The following is an 11,769-nucleotide window of genomic DNA, read 5'->3' as shown; positions in this document are numbered from 1 at the left end:
ATGGCACAATCTCAGCTCACTAGACCCTCCTCCTGAGTTCAAGCAATTCTCTTGCCTCAGCCTCCTGAGTAGCTGAGATTACAGATGCCTACCACCACACCTGGTTATTTTTTTTGTATTTTTAGTAGAGAAGAAGTTTCACCATGTTGATCTGGCTGGTCTCGAACTCCTGACCTCAAGCAATCCACCTGCCTCGGCCTCCCAAAGCACTGGGATTACAGGCATGAGCCACCCTGCCCTGTTTCCTGATTATTCCTAGAATGGGACATTAATATAACACAGCGAAAATTAAATGATAAAGTTCGAGTATCCACTTTTATTGATCATTCAACTTTTAAATTTCATCTCTAAAAGAAACTTTTAGCAGTTTTGCTGAATGTTTTGTAGCTCCAAATTTTCTGAAACATTCAGGTGATTTGTTTATTGAATTAATAAATATTAAGTGCTACTATTGCAGTTCCTCTGCTATACATCATGAATCTAGTTAAATATTCTAAAAGACAGGGAATCTCTGTTCTATCATGTCTCTGAGTATCACAAAAGTAATTTGTGTATCTGGAAAATACTGCTAGTTGTATTAATAATACCTATTTTCCCCTTCTTTGCTAATAAAATTCTTATTTTACCAGAGGCTGGGAAGAGTAGTGGGAAGTTAGGAGGAGGTAAGGATGGTCAATGGGTACAAAAGTAGTTGCAAAGAATGAATAAGACCTACTATTTGATAGCACAACAGGGTGACTGTAGTCAATAATAATTTAATGGTACATTTAAAAATAACTAAAAGAGTATAATAGAGCTGTTTCTAACATTATGCAAAGGAGGATGAATATGCCTTTCTCCATGATATGATTATTATGCAATGCATGCCTGTATCAAAACATCTCATGCACCCCATAAATATATTCACATTCAATGTGCCCACTAAAATTAAAAATTAAAGAATTTTTTAAAAAATGGTCATTTCCTGATTTCCCTTAACTTCTGGCTTTACACCTTCCTGTTGACCAGAGGCAGCAGTCTTAGCAGCAGGATAATGAAAGCCACCGTCTAAGCATAAAAGAAAAAAAAAAAAACCCATAGGAGAGATTTGGTCTTTGATGACTTCTTTAGATGATACCCTGGCCCCCTGGAAAATTGGAATATTGGGTGTTGGGACAGAATAATGTGAGAGGAAAAAGGCAGCAAACAAATTCATGTATTATTCTTTGTTGCTATTAAGTAATTCAGGAAAAATCACTTTCTTTTACTTAGAATATTTAAGTTCTGTTAATATCTGTTTTCATTTGAAAAAAATTTCATTGAGACCCTTAAATCTTAATTTTAATTGCTGAATCTGTAAGCAAAGATATGCTAAAAAAATCAAGTTTGTTTCATGTTAAAACTGCAAAATACAAAGGTTAGGGATATATCAGATTATGCTATCTGTAAACTTTAGCAAAATAAGTTAATTTTTTTCTGACTAGAAAAGGCTTAGTTTGGGTGCATTTTATAATTCCCTGCTTGTTCTAACTGAATAATGTCAATCAGTTGAAATGAAATTTAATTTTTCTAAAATGCATTTGGACTTATTTTCACTGTCAGCCCCCACCACTTTCCAGGAAAGATAGTACATGCCTTGTTATTCATGCCAGCTTTGGTACTGTTTCAATTATCTCATGGTTCAGGGAGTTGTTGGGTTTTAAATGGATACTACCGCTATGGGAAATGGCTGCTGTTTTTCACCATAGTTTCTCTTATCATCCATAGATAATTAGTTCTGCCTGACAAAGCACATCACAAGGGACAACTCCATAGCTTTCATAAGCATCTCAGCAGTATCTTCCTTATGGCTAATTCCTCCTGAACCTGTTTAAAACTGCTTCATTATAATTATTATTTCTCATCACTTATTCACATTATACGTGTAGGCAGTGTTGACAGTACATGTAGCAGATATCTGTATGTCATCTTTTTTAATTCTCTTAGACATTTGCAGAGCAGGGACTTGGGGCATTAAAAAAATAAGCTTTTTCCTCTGACCCTCAGTATCCATGTTTATGTACCACCATTGGAGTTCTGAATAGATTACTAATGCATCTTAAATAACTAAATATATTACCTCTTCCCACTCTATATAAACTGAGTTAATATGAAGGGTAACAAATAATCTCTCCTTTGCAGTAATAAAATATGTATAAATAATAAATGAAAGTCTATAAGTGTTAGTAACATATATTTTTAAATTCTAAGAAACTATCAAATAAAAGAAACAACATCTAGTAAAATCTTCTAAAGAATGGGGAAGAAATCTGTATATTAAATATCTATATCTGTATAAAATATAATCCAAATAAAACACGTTAACAAGCATAATTTTCATTCTTATAATCAAGTAAATATGGTAATAACATGCTTATACTGTATCTGATAGTTAATCACATTTTGAAGAAAAAATTTAGTGAAATATACATGATCTCTACTTAAATTCTCTTACACCTCTTTTTCCATTTGCACCCTTGTATCACTATCCTCTTTAAATCTGGATTCTTGAAACTTTAGCCCCTGCCATCTCTCTGAGTATTACCTTCGCAGATCTCATCCATTCAAAAAGCCTCAACTATCAATATCTATGCCAATTACTCTCAACACTCTGAAGAGACAACTGGGAAATTTAAGATACAAGAAGCACCTTTTCTTATTACCTACCAAGTAATTCCATCTGTATCTCTTCCTGTCACCTCTAGCACAATATGTCCCCAAATTAAATTAACAATTTTTTCTGAGACAAGTTTCAGCACCAATTCATCCCCCAACTCCTTTTATTTTAAGAAAAAAAAAAAAGAAAGAAAGAAAAAGAAAGAAAACAAAAATACCTATATTCTCTCAGGAAACAGGTGACATCAAATTACCTTCTCTTTTTTCTTCTCAATCTTCCAAGACCTTTTCCCAAAGACATTTCAGTTCTCACCTTTACACCTTTCTAGTGACATTGCCACAATACTGGTTATGTTTTTCCCTTAAGCACGGATAGCAATAACAACCTTCTCTGCAGTATGGGGTGTTTTGATTGCAAAGTTCTCACCAATGAGATATTTTTAGAGTCTTTCTAATGCTTTTCTTCTGTATCATCTATTTCTGCACAAAATCACTTTTTTTCTCTTGATCCCTCAGCAACACTTGGCTCTCTTGACCACTCTTGCCATCTCCAAACTCCTCTGGTTTCTGTTGCATTCTGACAGTTCCTTTGCAGTCTTAAACATTGCTGTTTCTTGGGAACTTGTTAAGAGCTTGAAATCACACTGCAGATGGTGTGTAACTGCGGACAAATTACATCACCTCTCTGCATATCACTTTCCTCATCTGTAAAATGAGGATAATAATAGTATCTATGCCATATGGTTGTTACAACATTAGCTGATTTTATCCATATTTATTAGCCCTAATTTGGATCACTCTCTTGAGCTCCAGCTAAGTATTTTCCAATTGTGCAATAGAGATTTTCATTTGAATCTTTCACAGATACCTCTTTCTTTCATTGTCTATTGCTTCTTCTCACGGCTCCCCTCACTTCATTTCTCTATACTTTCTTCTCCCTCTCAAAACTCCAAATTATCCTATTTGTACAAATAATGTACAAATTATCCTACAGTATAGATCGGCTGTAGCCATAATGTAGGAGACAAGATCATGTTTAAGGAGAAAAGCAAGTAATAAAAATACAAATGACTTGACTTAAATAAGGGAAGCAGCTTCCTTATGTGAAAAATGGGGGAGGGTGGACTCATAGGCAGGACTTTTAAAAGACCTCACAGCTGCAATTGAAGGTGCTTTATCTAGGGGCGCGTGCTGGACATAGCAACATGCAATCTCTATTTTTTTGTTCTCTGCATTGAGCAAGTAGTGTAGGGGGTGTTGCATGTCTGGAAGAAAGCTCACTTTAATGAGTGAAAAAAAAAATACCATGAATGAGCAAAGAAATAAATGAATAAGTAACTAAATGATGGTAGCCATGGCCCATGAAAATTTTTGTTCCCTGCCATTTCTGGAAAGCACAAACTGGTAACAACTATAAAAGCTATTTAGCCTTGGGATAAAAGTTTCACATTATTGTTGAATTGCTATTTGGGCAGGATTCTTACATTGTTGCAAGGATAATGATGAGTAATCTCAAAAGATAGGCATGTGGATTTGGATACTTCTGGGAATGCTTTTAACCTTGACATCCCATCAGATCATAAGGACACAGTTCTAATCAATGTCAGAGCCATTTTTCCAGATTTGATCATTCTACAATGTTTACAAGTATCAAAGCCTCACATTGTACCTAATAAATATGTGTAACTATTCTTTGTCAATTAAATATAAAATAGAAATTTTTTAAAAGCCACCCTTTTGTTTGGGCTGCTTATTGAAATACTTGTCCTTAAAACTGTTTAGGCCCTTATTTCTTCTTCTTGACAGGATTCTGGGTCTTCATAGAAAACATAGCCAAATTACCCAGTGCTTTTTCCAAAGCAAAAAACCTTGTACCCAGTGATTGATATCTACCCTGCATCACATCACTTTAAGGAAGTGGCCTGGCTCTCCACCAGATTGATGCATACAAATCAGGCCCTAAATTTTTACAAGTGATATCATTTCTACTACCTGAATGCCTGGTATCTTAAGCATATGAATTTCTATTCAGCACTCTAACAGCACTTCAAGCATTTGTCAAAGAATTCAATGATTTGACGGTGATCCAGTACGGAGGAAAGATTTGCTTGAAAATCTGATATTTATCAATATGTAGGGGACACATTAACTGTCTGTTACTCCAGGTTCTCTAAAACCAAACCCTATGTGGTTACAGAATAGATAGAAAACAGAATGCTGCAGAAATGCTTTTACTGAGTTGAGATTTAATACTAGCTTCTCAATCTTAATATAAAGTAATATAAAAACATTTCTTTGAAAGTCTTCCTTTATTGCAGAAGTATCATTACAAGGATCCAAGAATAAACTCTTTTGAGATTTTGGTATTAAAATAAAGTTATTATTGCCTAGTAAATTTGTGTGTTTCCTTCATTAGTCATGAAGAACAAAGGTTTCTCAGGTGAATGAATATTTTGTTGAGGAAACTAATTCATGTCAGATGCCTGCAGCATCAGTTTCTTTGCAAACTTTAAGTAAATTTTGTTATATTAAAATAAGAAAACCTTAAAGATCATGTTGTTTAAAAGAAAACTTAAAGATAATTAAGTAGAATCAATTATGAATCAGTTTATATTTTAGTCTGAATTTAAAATATTGAGAATCTTTACAAATGATATGTAATGAGTGATATATTGCTTTTCTGTGATGTGAGGCTTAACTGGAATGTTTGTGTATTTGTAAGTTTGTTGTTTGAAATATTCATATTTTGTCCAGTGGCTTACTCTAGTTCATTATACTTTCATTTGGAAAGCCTGTGTATGATCTTTTCTCCTGTTTTCTCTGGAGCTTTAAATGAATAAAACAACAAATAATTTACTACCCTGAAGCCAAAGGGCTGAGGGCTGTGATCTTTTCAAATCTTAACAAGTTTGACCCCCTCTACCCTGAAGAGGGGAAAAAGAAGGAATTTGGGAAATACAGACATATAAATATCACATGCTTAATCACTATTTCCTATAATTATTGTTACACTGAAGAGGGAGACATCCATAGGGGGAAAAGGAAGAGTTTGGGAAATACAGACATATGCATATCACATACATAATCACTATTTTCTGTAATTATCTTTACCAAATGTCTATTTACACATTCGTTAGTACAAAAGGCTTCTGTCCTATCTCACCCCATGTACATACCCAGAGTATGTATAGGAAGACATAAGAGATCTGAGTTCTGAGAGAAAGTAAAAAGGAAGCAGAGAGTATCAGAGGAAATTACAAATATAAAACAGAAAAGTTATACAAAAACGATTCATTTATGGCTTGAATGAGACCAAAAATGCAGATCTGTACATATCACAACTTAACTGTTTTCTGTAATTATTTTTTTTACCAAATATGTATTCACACATTTGTTAGTACAAAGGATGTAAATGAGTAATTATTAATTATGTAAATGTTCAGTTCTATCATAAGAGGCTGCAGAGAATATTGTCACATGATTTGTCATAATAAAATTATTTTACCATACTTACCCAGCCTTTGAAAAACTCTTAATTTCATTCCTGGAAAAGGAAATTTTATTTTCCAATTTTAAGATTATTGTTGATACAAATAAATAATTTACTAAATTTCACAGAAATTAGAAGTCTTATTGACAGGAGACTAATACTTGATAATAATCAACTGTTGCCATATAGTCCTCTCTTGATTGCCATAATCTTTAAATAAAGAACAAAAAAACCCTTAAGTCAAAAAAAGATTCCAGAGTTATTAATTACATTAATATTGTACTGAAAATCCACACAATCTCTAAACCTGAGGTTTTAAAAATAAGTAAACAAATGAGAAACAAATGTGTAAACAAACGAAAAACAAAACAGAATAATAACTTCATCTCTCTGTACCTGTTGATTCTGAATCCTCACAGATTCAATCAACCATGAATTGAAAATATTTTGAAAAAAAAAAACAATGAAACAATTAAAAATACAAATTTAAAAGCAATATAGTATGACAACTATTCACATAGCATTTACATTACACTAAGCATTATAAGTAATCTAGAGATGTATGAGGAAGTGCATAAGTTATATGCAACTACTATGTCATTTTAAAACGTGAGAATCCAAGATTTTGGTATTTGAGGTACCAGTCCACCATATCTAGAAATGACTGTATATGGTGGTATACAAAGGAACAGTTTCATACTTTAAAATCTTGTGGGTGGACAGTAAAATAACATTTTCTCTGTACATCTTTAAGATTCTTCTACTTAAAATCACTTTTGCAGTGAGATCAGTCTGGTCATTTGGATCAACAAATCTCGATTTTTAGATATAACAATACCTCTTTTTGTTTTTTTCTCCCTCTTTTTAAAAAAATGTTACTTCTTCTGATTTAGAGTTTTGTTAACCTCAGCAAGATTGTTTCCTCTAGTTTTTAAGCAAAAACATATTGTAAAGTCTGCAATATTTTTCTAATGTGCTTTTGCCACATGTCTTTTAGGACTCATCTGTATGACCCAAATCTGTCCGGTGTTTGCAATTGCTGTACGTTTCTCAAGTATTAGTTTTGAGATTTTCCAGGCTTCCAGTGCTCTTGGTTTTACAATTTTCCTTTCTCCTTCTCTCCTTTGTACCCTTACTTCCTCTATGTATTTTTAAATTAACAGTATTTTTAACCTGTAGAACCTTTTCAGATGCCTATTTTTGGCTCTAGAATTGCAGTATTTATATCTTTAGCTCCTAAAACCTGAAGAAGTGCATTGGATGAATTCACAGTGGCTAAATTTATAAAGTGATATTTTAAACTCTCTTTAGAATGGATTATTATCAGATCAGTAATCAGTGAATAATAGCAAATGATGCAGAACCCTAAACATGTCTTGTACTTTTTTTTCTCTCTGTGCCTCAAGTATATTTATCAGGAAACATCACTGATTTCTTGTGTACAGACCCTGTCACCATAGCAGGCTACTGTGTCGTAGAACTAAACTCCATGTATTTAATTCAAAATAAACATATTTACACAATAATACTATTAGATGTTAATTTATTGTACATTAACTTTTGAGAATAGACATTTTATTAATTTAATATGGAAATAAATGAGTGTACATAAATCATAATAAACTTTGATGTATTATATATTTTAGTCTACATATCAGAATTTTTTGAATTCCATAAATATATTATGTGAAGAGTGAAATAAAACATTGGGTCCTTTTGGAGGACGGAGGGTAGGAGGAGACAGGGGATCAGGAAAAATAACTAATGGGCACTAGGTTGATACCTGGGTGACGAAATAATCTGTTACAACAAACCTCCATGATACAAGTTTACCTCTGTAACAAACCTGCACTTGTACCCCTGAACTTAAAAGTTAAAAAAAATATAAGGAACAGTTAAAAATATGTTAAAAATTAAATTACAGAGCACTTGTCATCATGCTTCTTGCTTTATTTTACTTGTGATATAATGTTAATATTTATTTTCATATATTTTCTTGGTTATTTGTACACATTATTTCATATGTGTTGGTATATATAGTTTCTCCAAACAAAAATATCAAAAAAAGTGCAATCAGATTTTGAAAGGGTAGTATCAGGGAAGTATATCCATGGGCAGAGATAGGACAATGAAAAATATTAATCAAAAGAAAAAATCATAAAGTTATGAAAAAAATTAGCAAGCAAAATGAAAGAAAATGATTTGAGGGTCCTGAATATAAAAGTATGCATTTAAACCATGATATTATAACCTAATTTCTATTATATATATATATATAGTTATGATTATAAAATATATGTATATGTTTATAGATATATAGTTATTCATATTTCTTCAATGTTTTCTAATAGAAACAAACATTGAGATTACATAGCATATATTTTAAAATAGATTTTTTCCTCAGTTACCTTCATTTATTTGTTTTATCTTACATTAAGTATACTTTTCAATTATAGCATGGCTTAGTTTGGAATGGACGTCAACAGGAACAGTTTACATGAAATCTTTGTTTGAAAAAGTCTCTATAGTTAACTCCTGAGGACATAATCAGGATAACATGACCACATCTTTTGCACAGAATTTTTGTCAAGAAAAATTTAACCACCTTGCCTCTGCATATTGTTTATTTTCTTCATGTATTTTATAGAATCAAAAAAGTGAATGTAAATATGTGTACTACAATTGTTATTTGTGGAAATAATAGAACTAAATTAATTCTCACCAATTTATTTTAGATCTACTGCCTTTGAGAAAATCATGCCTTTGTTAATTGGTTTTGATGACAGTGCTGAAAAGTACCCAGTATCTTTGATGTATTTTTTGGATTTTTAAATTCTAGCTGTACAACCAGATATAATTATGGTTCAATCATTTTTTTTCTATGTACTAATAATAGAATCTTGTGCAAATGACTGAAAATTTTTGACTTTATTTTTGTAATCGTTAAAATGAGTATAATGTCAATGTCTTAGAGCTGTTATAAAAATTAAATGAGTGGTTATACTTTCTAAATACCAGTTGCCTCAACCTGACAATCTTGTTTATGATGCAGTGTTCCGACCCAAAAAGATGAGACTAGCACATTGGAAATAAACAATAGTGGAATATTTTGAGTACTCTACTGTGATTATATAAGTAAATGGGGAAAGTGCAAGGAGGATATTGATATCTTGCTTTTCTTCAGCAGAGCTGCATTTAACATAAAGGGGAGTCATTTTATTGAATAATAAAAGTCTGACAATCACTGTGATTGGCTGACAGCCATTACTGCAGTGCAATTCTAAACAGCTTGTTTTTCAAAGTTCTTCTTGAATAAGTCTTTAAGATCCAGACATTGCCCAGCCTGGTTGAAAGGTTCAAACTCATTTTTAAAGTGAAGTTTTTCACATTTGAATACCATTGTGATATGAATAATGGAAAAGATATGCATTAAAAATAATATTTTCTTTTTAAATGTTTAGAATCTTATATTTTCAAATGGAAGAGAAAATTTGGAAAATTTAACAAACTAAGGTTTAAATCCTAGATGAAATTAATTCAGGAGTTATGGAAGAAAAAGAGATCTTATTAAAAAAAAAATAAAGTCCAACATGTTTTACAGTGAAAGCACAATATTTGATCTGCATTAGCCAGCTTAAAAGCCTGTGATCTCTGTACAGAACTCAAGGCTCCCAAAGTTACCATATCTACTTTGATGTATTCATCTCTCTCAGTCAGTATTTCTAATCAACAATCCTCCCTGGAAAGTATGTATAATAAGTCGGTGTACCGTTGGCAACGCACCAAAATAAATATTTAATGATATTTTAATGGCTATTTTAAATCTCTTTTATTTAAATTGCAGATTAAAACTTTATTTGGCCAATGAATTCTGAGCACAATATTTGAGAACCATATTTGCTACTGAAGCTCTGTGTAAAGGATGTGTACTAAATTTTCAGAATGTCGAGGTTAGATAATCACTGATGGAGGCATTTTATTTGAAACGTCAGCATTGGAAACATTGAGATAAAGATCAGGAGCAGGAATCTGTGAACTGCAGAACTGTGTTAATTGCTCATTCTCAAACATAGAGATGCCAATTAATTCCACACAACCTAGATTCAAAGCAGCACAGGGAAATGGTCCTGATGTGAGTATTGTACAAAAACGAAGAAAAATAGATGCGTTCCAGCATCCACAAAGCTGATTCTTCAACAGGCAGTAATAGAAGCCCAACGCATCCAGCGATTGGCTGATGGCATCTTTGTTCAGGCTGGGTGGAGAAATCCCTCTCTCACCCTCACCTTCAGAATCCACTGCTCAGCCACCTGGGCTCCCGCGGGGTGCGCGCTGCCTCGCTGCTGGTACACGTCTCCCCCTCTCGACCGCCAAGTGCTTGCTCCCTCCAGGCGAGCACTCACACAATGGACTCACTTGTTTCTCTTGAACCTCTCCTTTGACTTCCAGCCTCAGCCAACAACTTGAGCAAGAGTCAGGCAGGAGTCTCTGCCATGGAACACAGACCCTCGGAGCTTTCCAGACCCGCTCAGAAGCACGCGCGCACACTCAGACAAAACAAACAATGCCTGGTCCACGAATGAATAAATTAAAGACACCCACGCCCCCACCCACCGCTCCGAAACCCGCAGAAAGAAACCCTGGGTTTCCTAAATAAGAGGTATTGTTGTGTCTTTCAAACTGCAAGCATTCCCCCTTGAAGACGGCGAAGGAGAAGCTGTGCGTTCGGATGGCAGTAAAGATTGACGGTGCTTTGCCGGTGACAACGCCCCCAGCATCGCGCGGAGCCAGGTTCCCTGAGAACCCGAGGGGGAACCCAGATCTAGGGAGGAGGGAGCAGCAGAGGCAAAGACAGCTTGGCAGGGATTGGAAATGGAAAATCAGGGGGAGGAAATGAATGAGTGAATTTGGGCTTGAATAGTAAAACTTCCACGGAGAAAAGGATGGTATCTCTCCCCAGGTAACTACCTTGAGATGAAAAATACATGAAATACACAAGGAAGTGGCAAGCAACAACTTTGAGGTGAGCAGCAAGTTGTGCACCTCCTCTCAAGGCGCTGGATCAGCACCCCCTGAGCCGTCACCACCGCACACACTCCCAATCCCAGGCGGCGGCGGCAGAGGCGGCGGCAGCTGCGCGCCTCCGGCCCAACCCCGCTCGGCTCCCCCTCTCGCCGGCGCCCTGCCTGTCTTGCGTGTGCGTGTGCGTGTGCTCAGCCTCAGCGTGAGGGGCACCTGCTCGTCTGGGCTCACAGCGGAGGCAGCCTCGCCGCGAGCTGCCGCTGCCGCTGCTGCCGCCACTGGTGCTGCCGCTCGCAGGCGCCGGGCTCCGTCGCCACCGCCGCCGCCGCCGCCGCCGCCGCCGCCTCGCCAGCCAGAGTTGGGCTCCGTGGGCTTCCCCCCTCGCAGCCTCGGTCCTTCCCCGCTGCCTGCAAGTCAGCCTGGCTCCGAGTCACGTGTCAGTGCCTGAGGCAGAGACTGCGAGAAAAAAACGCTCTTCATTCCTTCTTCCACCGCCATACTGTATTTTATACTAAATCTCATTTTTATTCCAACATTTTACTCCCGCTCGGTGAGTACCTTCTCAGTGGCATTCTTGTCCTATTCTTTTTTTTTTGTCCTTTTTTTTTGGTTTTTTTTTTTTT

The 11,769-nt window shown here is 35.3% G+C and overlaps 1 protein-coding gene across 6 annotated transcripts in view; it reads left to right on the top strand.

Annotated features, from left to right (window-relative positions):
* The first annotated feature begins 10,846 nt into the window (after window positions 1-10,846).
* RALYL (RALY RNA binding protein like) overlaps window positions 10,847-11,769 on the top strand; it is a 729,873-nt gene continuing 728,950 nt past the window's right edge. For 2 of the 6 annotated variants that reach the window (XM_032250239.1, XM_032250232.1), the window contains exon 1: window positions 11,313-11,696. The gene's annotated coding sequence lies outside the window, so the exon portion shown is untranslated. Of the gene's footprint in view, window positions 11,148-11,307; window positions 11,697-11,769 lie in introns of those variants that run through there. The other 4 variants (XM_032250205.1, XM_032250214.1, XM_032250257.1 and 1 more) reach the window with 4 other exon arrangements.

This window comes from Sapajus apella, unplaced genomic scaffold, assembly GCF_009761245.1.
Source record: "Sapajus apella isolate SASKATOON/1434 unplaced genomic scaffold, GSC_monkey_1.0 scaffold3, whole genome shotgun sequence".
Taxonomy (NCBI): domain Eukaryota; kingdom Metazoa; phylum Chordata; class Mammalia; order Primates; family Cebidae; genus Sapajus; species Sapajus apella.
This window is presented reverse-complemented; position numbering and strand designations above follow the sequence as displayed.